Raw genomic sequence first — 11,536 nt, forward strand, 5'->3', positions numbered from 1 at the left:
ATGGAACCCAAGTCAAGCGTCAAGCGTCAAGCGTCGCTCAAGCTCAATCATTATGAGCTTGTCTATGGATTGCTGCGGTGGGTATCTATTTTGGAGTGTTTACAAGTATGCATGTGTGTATATTTATAAATACGAAATATCATCATGATCAGGCATTTAAAACGTACTGGGAGAAATTATATTTTCAATACTAAAGCTTTTTACAAAGTCTGTGAAAATGTTATTCTAATTAGCATGCCTGAATAGGCATACAAATATTTAACTAGCTGATGGCTATAACTTTGCTTGCTTTCACTCTATATTTTTGTCAGTTTAATTTTATACTATTTATCAAGCCTCATTCCAAATATAAAATAGCATAAGTTTTGCTTTTGTTTTATAAGACATTAACTAGCAAAAAGAGACGTGGAATCTATCAAAATTAATCGGAAGCTGAGTTTGAAATATGATATGGAGCAATCGCTGATATATATAATAATAATGGTAAAATAATTGAGAAATTTTCGTAGAAGAAAAAATCAAGCCTACGAATAATATTTTGTAAGAATTCAACTATTCAATATAATTGATCTATGAAGAATGCAAGTTAAATGAAAATCAGATACAAATTTTGCTGCAATATGCAAACATTTGTTATTTTTATTATTATTATAGACTTAACATTTTTATTTCAATTAAATTAACTTTTTAGAATAAATTTGTTTTCCTACTTAATGACAAAAACAAACTGTACCAGAAATGCTAGTGAAATCTTAGACAATAGGACAGATAGATATGATGCGCTGCTGATGATTACTTAAGTGAAGAGCTAAATAGCTTTAAAGGCGGCGACTTGAATGAGAATTACGTATAAAATGCCATTGTTTAGCCGTGGAGTCAACAGGTTAAGCGAATACACTAAGAAAAGTCGTAAAGTTTCGGCAAAAAACAAAGAATCAACGGCAGCTCAGAAGAGCTGCAGCTGCAGCTGAGGCTGAGGCTGGGGCTGGAACTGGGGTTGGGGTCGGAGGTAGAAATTTCACATATTCCTAATTAGAATGTGTATGCAGCATGTCGAGTGCGGCATTTCTCAACATCAAACGCCTCGAGCTGGGCGTCCGTGAGCAAAGCCAAACAGTCGGCTAATGGGAATAGAACGCGCCTCCGCGGGGTCTGTCAACAGCAGATAGCGAGCGGCTCTGATACAGCTACCTATTGTGGACTCAGACTCTAATTCAGTTTCAGTTGCAGGTGTGGGTGCGTGAGTGGGTGTGTGAGTGGGTGTGGGTGTGGCTGCAGGTGCTGCTCGAGTGTCAACACAGAAATTGGAAACAATTATAAAAGGCAGCGCCGACGTCTTACGTACTCAAATATTTGCCAGTTTGTAAAATCTTAGAAAATGCACCAGATTCCTCCCCCGTCCACTGCTCCCTCCATGCCTCATGTGCAATGTTTAAGCAGTCAACTGCTCCGCAAAGCGCAAACAAACTGAATGTGAAACACACGTAGATTCTAGACAAAGGCGTAATTATATGCGTATGCAAGGCTTGATAAGAAAATCATTTGAGCCCTGACAGAATTCATATGAAATATAAAAATGTATATAAAAATAGAATGTGAAACTTAACTAAATGGATTTAATCATTTTTGTATAGTAAAGATTTTAAAACAGAAGACAAAAAATCAATTATTAAGCAGAAGCCGAGTAAATTTTTGGTTGCTTGAAAGGCGGATGGAGTCCATTTGGTCAGCGGGTTTACAATTATCAATCAGTATTAAAGCTTCGCACGGGTTCTGGGCGCTCGTTTACAAGCCATAACTCTTGGCTGCCCACACATCCCAGGCAGAAGGGGAGGAGGCGGGGCTGTTTTACCTTTTTGGCTGGCGGCAAAGCCATAATTCAATAAATAAATGCAAGGATGACATGTGGACAGCGCCAACATATCGCATCGAATGCACTCAGATGCGCACGGCACAGGAGGGGGGGGGGGGGGGGGGGGGGGGGGGGGGGGGGGGGATTGGGCGGCTGAATAGCTCGACGCATCCTACGAATGAATGAAGTAAAATTTACGATCGTCCATTCGTTAAGGAAAACAAAGGGAAACCCCAAAAAGAAGGCGTGGATGCGTGTGGGAGCGCGCGGGTGTGTGTGTGTGTGTGTGTGTGGGCTGTGATTATATGCAGTCTCGCGGAAAAGATGCCACAGCAAGTGGCGTATGGAATACGTTAAGCCCCGCTCACTCACTCGCTCACCCCAGCATCCTGCGAGCAGAGCCAATGCAAATCTATTAACGAGCGTCCACTCGCACGGGGACATGCGTCAACTGCTGCTGGGGCTGCTCCTGCAGGCGGCGCATGCACTCAGCAGCTCAGCCCTTGCACAGTCACGCAGCGCGCTTTGATGGCCATCAGTTCCGCTGGATGCAAAAAAAAGAAAAAAGAATTCGGGAACAGGTAACAGAAATGCAGTAGGGTTACTCAGAATTTGAGATATAAGAACAATGCGGAAGAGTAAAGCAAATGTAATACTGGAATTTGATGAGGAAATAAATGAATGAACAGCATAGTTATTGTTGAATAAACTTATTTTTAAAATAATTTTAAGTTTTCTATTTAAAAAATAGATGTACTGAATTATGATTTAAATATTTCTAAGAATTATAAAAAATATTTAAATAAGAAAAATATATAAATAAATATCTTTAGGTTAGATATTCAAGTAAAAAAAATTAAATACGTAATTAGATATGTCAATTGTAGAAGTAGTTAAAATGAACCTAAAAGTATATAACAATAATACTAGTATATAATACTAATGCTACAAGATTTGTATATTTTTTTATTACGATTTTTTAGTATTTTTTTATCGTTCTGCTAATTTCTAGGGAATTTAGTTTTAACGTTCCAAATTTGCTTGAAGCTGACCTTGTGTTTATAGAGGGCATCTCAATAGGAATATACTGTAAAGTTCTATCTGTAAGATAGTTCTTTTGCAAACAAAGTCCAATCATAAGGCTCAATTATGGAATTCACCTTATCCATCAATCAAAAACTTCAACTTTTCTACCTTGAGTACCCCTATTGTAAACATGCAAAATTTTATTGGGAAATGAGAGGTGGTTTTACCGTTACCCATTTGGCTGTTAAATGCCATGCTGACGATGATCCAGTTCCAGTTCCAGCTCCCAGCTCCCAGTTCCCAATGTCAGTCGCGTGGTAAGAAATTATGATGCATTTTTATGGATTTTCGATGTTTTTGCAGCGTGCAGTTTTTTGCCAAGGATTATGTTTCGTCAATGTAGGTGTGCGTGTGTGTGTGCGCGTGTGGGTGTCGTAGGGTAGGGTAGGGTGTGCTGCGTTTTTTGTCAAATGTGAAGCATCCTGTGCGGGCCTCTAGCTGATGCTCTCATTGGTTTGTTTTCGTTGTTGCAGCCACTGATTTATGCTGCTTGACGGACGGTTTGCGCTTTCGGCTGGTTTCGGGCAATGCAAGTAGCCAGCTGCCACGCCCCCTCCGTCCCACCAACCATCAGCACCCCCACATGGAATGCAGCAAAAAATCAACGCGAGCGCAGGCAAAAAAATTTATGCATTTTCATTGATATGCAAAGCACTGCAATCGGTCGCATGGGCTCGGGCTGTGAAGGGCGGCAAAGGCAGAGGCAGAGGCAACGACAGCGGCCATCGAAGATGAAGAAGAGGCTGAACTTGTGTGCGCGTTTCCGTTTCCGTTAGCAATGCAACCGAAGCAGGCGTATGTGAGTGAGTGAATGTGCGAATGGGTGTGTGTGTGTGAGTGTGTGTGTGTGTGTGTGTGTGGTGCGTACGCAGTTGGACATGTTTGGCGTATTGTCGAATTGCATAATATGCACTTTTTCATCGGGCATCCGCAGAAATTTACAGCCCTACACACATCGATTTATTGCCTGACAATTGTGCCGAATCCAGCGCAACAATGCGAATGGAAAATGCCATCGAATGCCAATGGATTTGTGTCCTGTTCAGTCGTCCAAATGGCGCCTGCTTCAGCTCCAGCTCCAGCTCCGGCTCCGGCTTCAGCCTGAGGCCTGAGCCAGAAGCCCCAAACTGAGGCTGAGTTATGAGTGCTGCTGCCCAGTCGATTGAATGGATTCTACATGCAATTGCAGTTGTTGTTGTTGCTGTTGTTGTTGTTGCTGTTTTTATTTTTTGGTCAAATTCCATCAACGAATTTCAATAACAATTTCCCTTGCTGGAAACGATCCGTTGTCCAACATCGCAGATATGTATCCATCCATTGACACTCGCAATTCGCGTGAAAAATAATGTTTTTAATATTGACAAACGTGAAAAATGTGAAAACAATGATCATAAATTTTTATTAACAACAACAGCAACAACAACATCAGCGAGATGCTGTTGCCAATGCCAAATGCAGCTGGCAACTGGTCGCAAAAAGTAATCACTATTATGCCACGCCCCCTTTCGAGTTGAGGTTTTGCAATACTTTTTGATGGACATTGATTATTTATGTTTATATTTATTGAATCATAGTTGATAAAAGCTATTAAAATGCATTCAATGCATTCAAGTAATTAGAATAGATGGCAAAATTAACTACTACTATTTCTACTACTATTAATAATACTATTTCTACTACTATTTCTACTACTATTACTACTACTATTACTATGATTCTTTCTATTACTGCTACTTCTAGTAATATTACAGCGACTCTTACTATTGCTGTTCCTACTACTACTATTACTACTTTTACTACTACTATTACTACTTCTACTACTAATATTAGTATTTCTACTACTGTTACTTCTATTACTACAACTATTATACTACTAGTACTTGTCTTACGTATTATTACTATTACTATTACTACTTTTACTACTACTATTACTACTTCTACTACTACTATTACTATTTCTACTACTATTACTACTTCTATTACTACAACTATTATACTACTAGTACCTGTCTTACGTATAACATGTCAATATATATTCATGTTAATATATTCTTCAAGATCTGGCAGGAGCTAGTTGTAATGATGTGATTCGTTCTCTTCAAGAATATTCGCAAACTTTGATATGTTACTGCATTTCAATTGCACCCATATTATAAGCCCTAATATCAATTCTCAACATCTGCTTAAGATTATGCTCTTATGTGTATTATAACTATCGCATATCCATTCACGGCCCATAAACGATTTGCAAGTTATTAAAGGAGAAAGAAGAGCAGTTGCCATTCAGCTGTGGAATGCGCGTTTGCTCAAATACTATGTAAAAACGTTGTCCGAGAGAATCAGCGTGAGAGAGAGAGAGAGAGAGAGAGAAGGGAGTGAGTGAGTGAGAGAGAGAGAGAGACACTACCGGACAGCGTCTTGCGACTCCTGTTGGAGACGCGTTCCAGAGCACATCATCATCGTAAATCATGGTGGGGCTTTTGGTGGCTCGCACTGGACATTTCGGTTGGTGGACACAGCACAGAGTGGAGTCTGGACTCTAAACATAAAAATAAATAAACGCTAGGCTGACAGGCGGTCTTGGGTCCAGGACGTTTTGTTTGTTTGCTCGTTCGTTCGTTTGTTTGTTTGTTGTGCTCTGGCGCGAAGCTCGGCGAGAAATGCAGCACACAAAAATTTCATTGGATCGCATTTTTGCTGTTGCTGCTGCTGCTGTTGTTGCTGCAGTCAAGAGTTTGGCCGAGCTGTGAGCTACATGAGGATGTGCTGCTAACAGAAGGGCGCGCGCACTCAAAGTCGGGTGTCGCCCAGCAAAGGATTTCATAAAAATTGCGCAATTTAAAATGTCACAACATAAATTCTGTTTGCGTTTCTTTATGCAGCAGCAGCAGCAGCAGCAGCAACAACAACTACAACAACAGAAGCGAGGCGCAAAAGGCACAATAAGTATTAAATTTTGTTAGAAGGACCTGCGCTGGAACAGAGACAGCGACAGAGTGTGAGTGTGAGAGCGAGAACGAGAGAGAGATGTGCGTTCGCAAAATGTCCTTCGACGCAAAGACAAAGCAACAACAGCAGCAACAGCAACAACAACAACAACGACTGAGTGGGCCAAGTGGCTGCAGGACAACTGTGGAGGGACGCTGACGCCGCTGACTGGCTGTCGAGCTGAACTCAACTGAACGAGGCGAAACAAAAGAAATCCAAAATGCACACAAAACCGCGCGCACAGGACACGGGACACAGCCCTGGCACAGGACACACAGGACGCAGGACGTAGGACAACGCGGCGTATGCGCAGCGCCTTTGCTCTGTCTGTTCCCATAGCCAAGTGTCTCTGTCTCTGTGTGTGTGTGTGTCAGTGTATGTGTGTGTGTGTGTGTGTGTGTGTGTGAGCTCGCTCGTTCGGGGTGCCTCTTTGGTGGAGGCAACGCTCCAACTGGCGCTTGCAGCACTCCAGCTCCTTCTGGTCACTCCGCTGCTCGTCAGCAACATCAGCCGTGTCGCTCTGCTCGTCCTCCTCGGCGTCGTCATCGTCGCCCGCCGGAAACGAGCCGACATTCTCGACATCCTCAACATCGCCGACATCGCCATCGCCATCGCCATCGTCGTCGTCGTCGTCGTCGTCGCTGCTGTCGTCATCGTAAGTTTTCGTCTGTTTGTTTGTTGTTTCTTATATATATATATGTATAAATTCTTCTTTTTTTACGTATTTTGTTATATTTTTTCATGCCACGAATCTGATGCTTTGTTGCGTCTTTTTGTTGCTGCATTTATTGGCGTTAACTAGCACTGAAAGAAAAGAAGATTTAATTTGCAATTGAAGGGAGTACTATTTAGTGTACAGAGTTATTTTTAGAAACTTTAAATTTTTTGATCAGTTATTGTTTATTATAATTTAATTATTAATAGAATATTTTAAATTGAATACAAAAAAATCATAGCAGAAGGTGAAAACTATGCCAAATATGCGTTATAGAATAATATGCCCAATACATGTTTCAAAATTGTAGATGAAATCTACATATAATCATTATTAGCTAATTAAATTAAATAGCTAAAGGAGGTAAATTGATGCATTGTTCTTATGTAAATAAAACAAATAATTTGGTGAAGCTTGCATAACTATAATAAGTAGTATTAGTACTACTAAAAATAAATATTCTTCAAGAAAAGTTTTTTATTGCGAACCCTTTGGGTTTTTGATATTGTCTCCAATTATAGTGCTAAACGATTTTTTTTTTTTAATATTTTTTTGTTTTTATTTTGTACATATTCACAATTTAAATAACATTAATAATTTATATTTGATTCGTTTATTTATTTATTTTTATTTTTTTTTTTATTTTATTTATTTATTTATTTTTTTTTTTTTTTGCAGTGCATGCGAGCTTTGCTAAGTTCGTCAGTGATATAAATCAGGACAGAGCTGCGTCTCACAAGCGTTGTGTGTGTATGTGTCTCTCTCTACTTGTGTGTGTGCATTAGCTTGTGTGTGTGTGTTTGCTTGGACTTGAAGCAACGCCCATTGTGCAACACTTTCAATTTTTTTGTTGGTTTGTCTCCGTTGCCGTTGCTTCTATTTTTTCACTATTCTATTTTTATTTTTTGTCTATTTTTTATTTATTTTTTTTTTTTTTCAGTGTAGATTTGTTGTATTCATCGTGTTTTGTTTGCTTTTAATTTCTGTTGGTTGTTTTGCGCAACGATTTGTGTCGTGCGAGGAGTGGCTGTGGTGTCCTTCTGCTTCTGCTGCTGCTGCTCTGCCATCAACATCAAAACGAGTGCGAACTTGTCCCTCTGCCTTGGCTCCACATTTTGGAGCTGTGGCCAACAGCAAACTTCAGCTGCTGCTGCTGCTCCTGAACATAATCGCGTCTGCATTATTGGTTGATGTTTGTTGCTGCCTGCATTTCTTCTTCTTCTGCTGCTGCTGCTGCTGCTGCTCTCCGCTTTCTCTTCTTCTTCTTCTTTGCATAAAGAGGACACAGGCGGACCCCAAAAGTGAGCATTTGCAACACTTTTATCGCTGCAGCTGGCGACGGGGGCGTGCAGGGGCGTCGGGCATAAATATTTTGTTTACTTGGCCAGCTCACTCACCCCACAGCCCCTCCCGCCCCTCTCTGGCCGTGTAACACCTTTTGCTTGTTTTGCTGTGTCGCTTCTATCATCGTGCAGTTGTTTTCCTTTTTGAAGATTATGTGTGTTTTGTTGCCTGACAGGGATCAGCATAAAATGCTGCAAGCTGAGCTTTTTTTCCGTTGCCCCTACACACATTTTTTTTTTTGCTCTCTCTATCTCTCGCCCCCTCTCTCTCTCACAGTTCGCCTCACTGTTTGCACTGTTGTCCAAAAGGTGTGTGTGTGAGTTGGCTCCAAATGGAAATTACACACGTATGGGCGCGTATGTCCCAAGCTCGTCCCCATCCCCCCCTCGGCGCAATGCAAACAGCAAAAACGGGTTAAATGCTGTGGCGAATTTGTAATTAGAAATTGTCGCTTGGCGCATTTCATTCTGTTTGCTTGAGTTCCCATCCCCTTCATTGCCCTCCTCATCCTCCTCCTTTTCCATTTTTTTCCTCCCCTCCTGATATGCCAACACCTTTGACTTCCCTCTCTCTCTTCTCCAGCTGCTTCTAGTCACAGATTTCTCTTGCCTTAAATATTTTATTCAAGTTTAGTTCACAATTGTAATTACAATAAACTTGTTTCCCTTTGTTAGTTTTATAAATATGAAATAGATAATTATATATGTGTCGTATCGTCGGCGTATCATAGAAATTCTTAATAAACAAACATAAATTCTGAGAATATAACATCGAAAATGCCAGGTCTAATTGCTGATTGTAGCAATTTAAATATAATATATATAAATAAAATATATATAATTATATATAATTGATCGCTAGACCCAAAGGAGTGAATATAAGAAATGTTAATACATATATTTTATTTAATTTTATGCTAATTAATTATTTAAACTTAAAGAAAAGACTAATAATTTTGCTTTTGTTTTTGTTTGTTTTATATTTCTATAAATTTATTAAAATAAAATGTACAGAAATTAATATAAATATTTTTTTTTCTCTCTGTTTCGAGCAAAACGTTTTGATTATGAATATGAATATGAATACTCGTAATTATCTTATGATTTACAGCTGGCGAATGAAGTATATGTTCTCCCTCTTGCTGCTTTCCCCTCTCTCTCATTTCCTGTCTCTGTCTCTCTCTCACTTTCATTCGCTTTCTCTCTCTTACGCAGTGACACCTCGGCAGCGTGAAGCATCCTTTCAGCGATTTATTACTCATTCACTTGCAGTTTTTCATTTCTCTCTCTTTTTTCAATATTTTCATTTAACTATTTGCGTGTTTCTCCCACGGGGATGCAAAAAAAAAAAAAAAAGGAAAATTATGTCTTCATATGGTCTGGAAAAATGATTACAGCGCCGCCAGCTGCAATTGCTGAACATTGAGGCAGGTTGTCCTTATATATATATATATATATCTATACATACAATATATTTATATATACGGTATGTATATATGTATAGCTGGCTCATATCTGGGCGCTCATTCGTCTGGGGTTTTCATTATTCACAGCGTGAATTTATAGCTGGGTCACATTTAATGCTGATTTTTATGCCTCGCTTATAATGTTGTTTTTATTCTCAACTTTACGATCATAAATGTCGAAAAGGGGTTTGATTTATGTCACAAACTTTTGTACTTTCCCCCACTCTGTGGACTCCTAGGCACAGCAAAAGCAAGAATTATGTTTAAAGAACTCGCAAATCGTTGACGTTGCGACACCACAGCGAACACAATTCAATCTGCGAAAAGCCAACATGAAATCTATATATCAAATCTGACAGACTATAAAAAGTCCTGCAAAACTCTACTCTCACTCTATGTTAATTATTTATTTGCTTTACTATACAATGAAACGTCAATATAACGTCGTTACTTCATTGGCATTGGTCATTAGCTCTATTGTCCCACTCACACTCTTAATTGCATCGAAAGTCGTAGAGACGGTGCTTTAGGTTCCCGTAAACAGATGGAACTTCCTTCACCGAAAAGGAAGTTTGCGAAATCAAGTCTGATCTTTCGAAACCAGAAGCCAATTTATAGAGATGGTCAACATGAATATAGGTTTTGCAAAATCTAGATTAGGATCTGCAAAAGATTTGCACAAGACTGGAGGAACAGCTGAAGGACTATAAGAAATATCTTCAAAGCATGACATTTTTTCTGAAGCAGGACGTACCCCATTTAATCACAGCTCGTAGGGCTGTCTAGGTATTCGATAAACTATCCTAATACGATCCATCGGAGGGACTGCATCCGGAATAAACTTGCAGAGTTTCGTCGCTCGCCTTTTAGGGCTATCATAATATGATTAAGATATTTTATGTAATATTTTATTATGAAAAACAATATCAATTACTCATTTTATGCAATCAAACAAATTCCGATAATAATTAATCTAAATGAATATATTTCAATCTCAGTGCAGTTTGCTCTCTATCAGCCATCTGAGCTGTGCTTCAGCCTATAGTTAAGTCTCCCTCTATTTGAGTTATAGAACACTTAAGGTGCAATCATCTGGTATTCCTTGGCAGGCCAATGCAGCTGCAGGCAATACCCAGTCTGACATTGCCTCCTGCAGGATCGCAGCTCGCGGCGACTTTGTTTATGGCTGCAACTTGTCCCGCGGGCAGAGCGCGGCGGTCGGGCGGGTCTGCTCGAGTGGTTGGCAGTGTCAGTGTCAGTGGATGCCAGGTGCCATATATTTGCCACGCCCACCCCGATGCTGCGCACATCTTGACGACGACGACGGCGACGATGAGCAGGAGGAGGACATCCTCATCATCGTCTTTGGGCCCCGTCTCAGCCATGCAATGCCCTGATCTATGGACTCTGGCATGGCAACGTTTTCGTGTTCGACTTGGGATGGATGTGGGTGGCGGTGGGGGGGGTGGCGTCAGAGGCAGGAGTAGGGTGTTATAGGAGTTTTTCTGCTCCTCCAACTTGCAATTTATGTGCATCCCACATGGAGCTGGCGCTGTCGCTGTCTCTGGAGCTGCGCTCGTCCTTGTCGCGCTTTGCTGGCTGTGGTAGACGACGTTTTTGCTTTGTTTTCGTATTTATGGATTTTCATTGGCGCAACGAGCGCGCCCGGTGCGGCGAGCAGGCGAGCAGCGACGTTGTGTCAAAACGCAAATGATTTATTGAACTGACAGCCAGCAGTGAATTTTGTCGAGTCAAGTCGCAGGACAACGATGCCACGATGCAGCCAGCCAGCCAGCCAGCCAGCCAGCCAGCCAGTCAGCCAGCCAAGCTGAATGCGACACCGATGAGTACAAGGACGAGTCGGTGACTGCCTCAGGCTCCGGTCCCACAGGTCCTGCCTAGCGCCTCGGCTACACTTTCTAGTTGTGCCCGCCATTTCTTGTTTCGATGTTGTTCGCTTTTTTGCTGCAATCCGAGATTGGAGGGCGGAGCTGCTGCTCCCGCTGCTGTTGCTGTTGCTGTTGTTGTTGCCTCGCTCAACTCAACTCAACTGAAAACTGAAAACTGAGCGCAAGAAATGGCACCG

This window comes from Drosophila arizonae, chromosome 3 (genome assembly GCF_054131065.1).
Source record: "Drosophila arizonae isolate 15081-1271.41 chromosome 3, UAZ_ARI_1.0, whole genome shotgun sequence".
Taxonomy (NCBI): domain Eukaryota; kingdom Metazoa; phylum Arthropoda; class Insecta; order Diptera; family Drosophilidae; genus Drosophila; species Drosophila arizonae.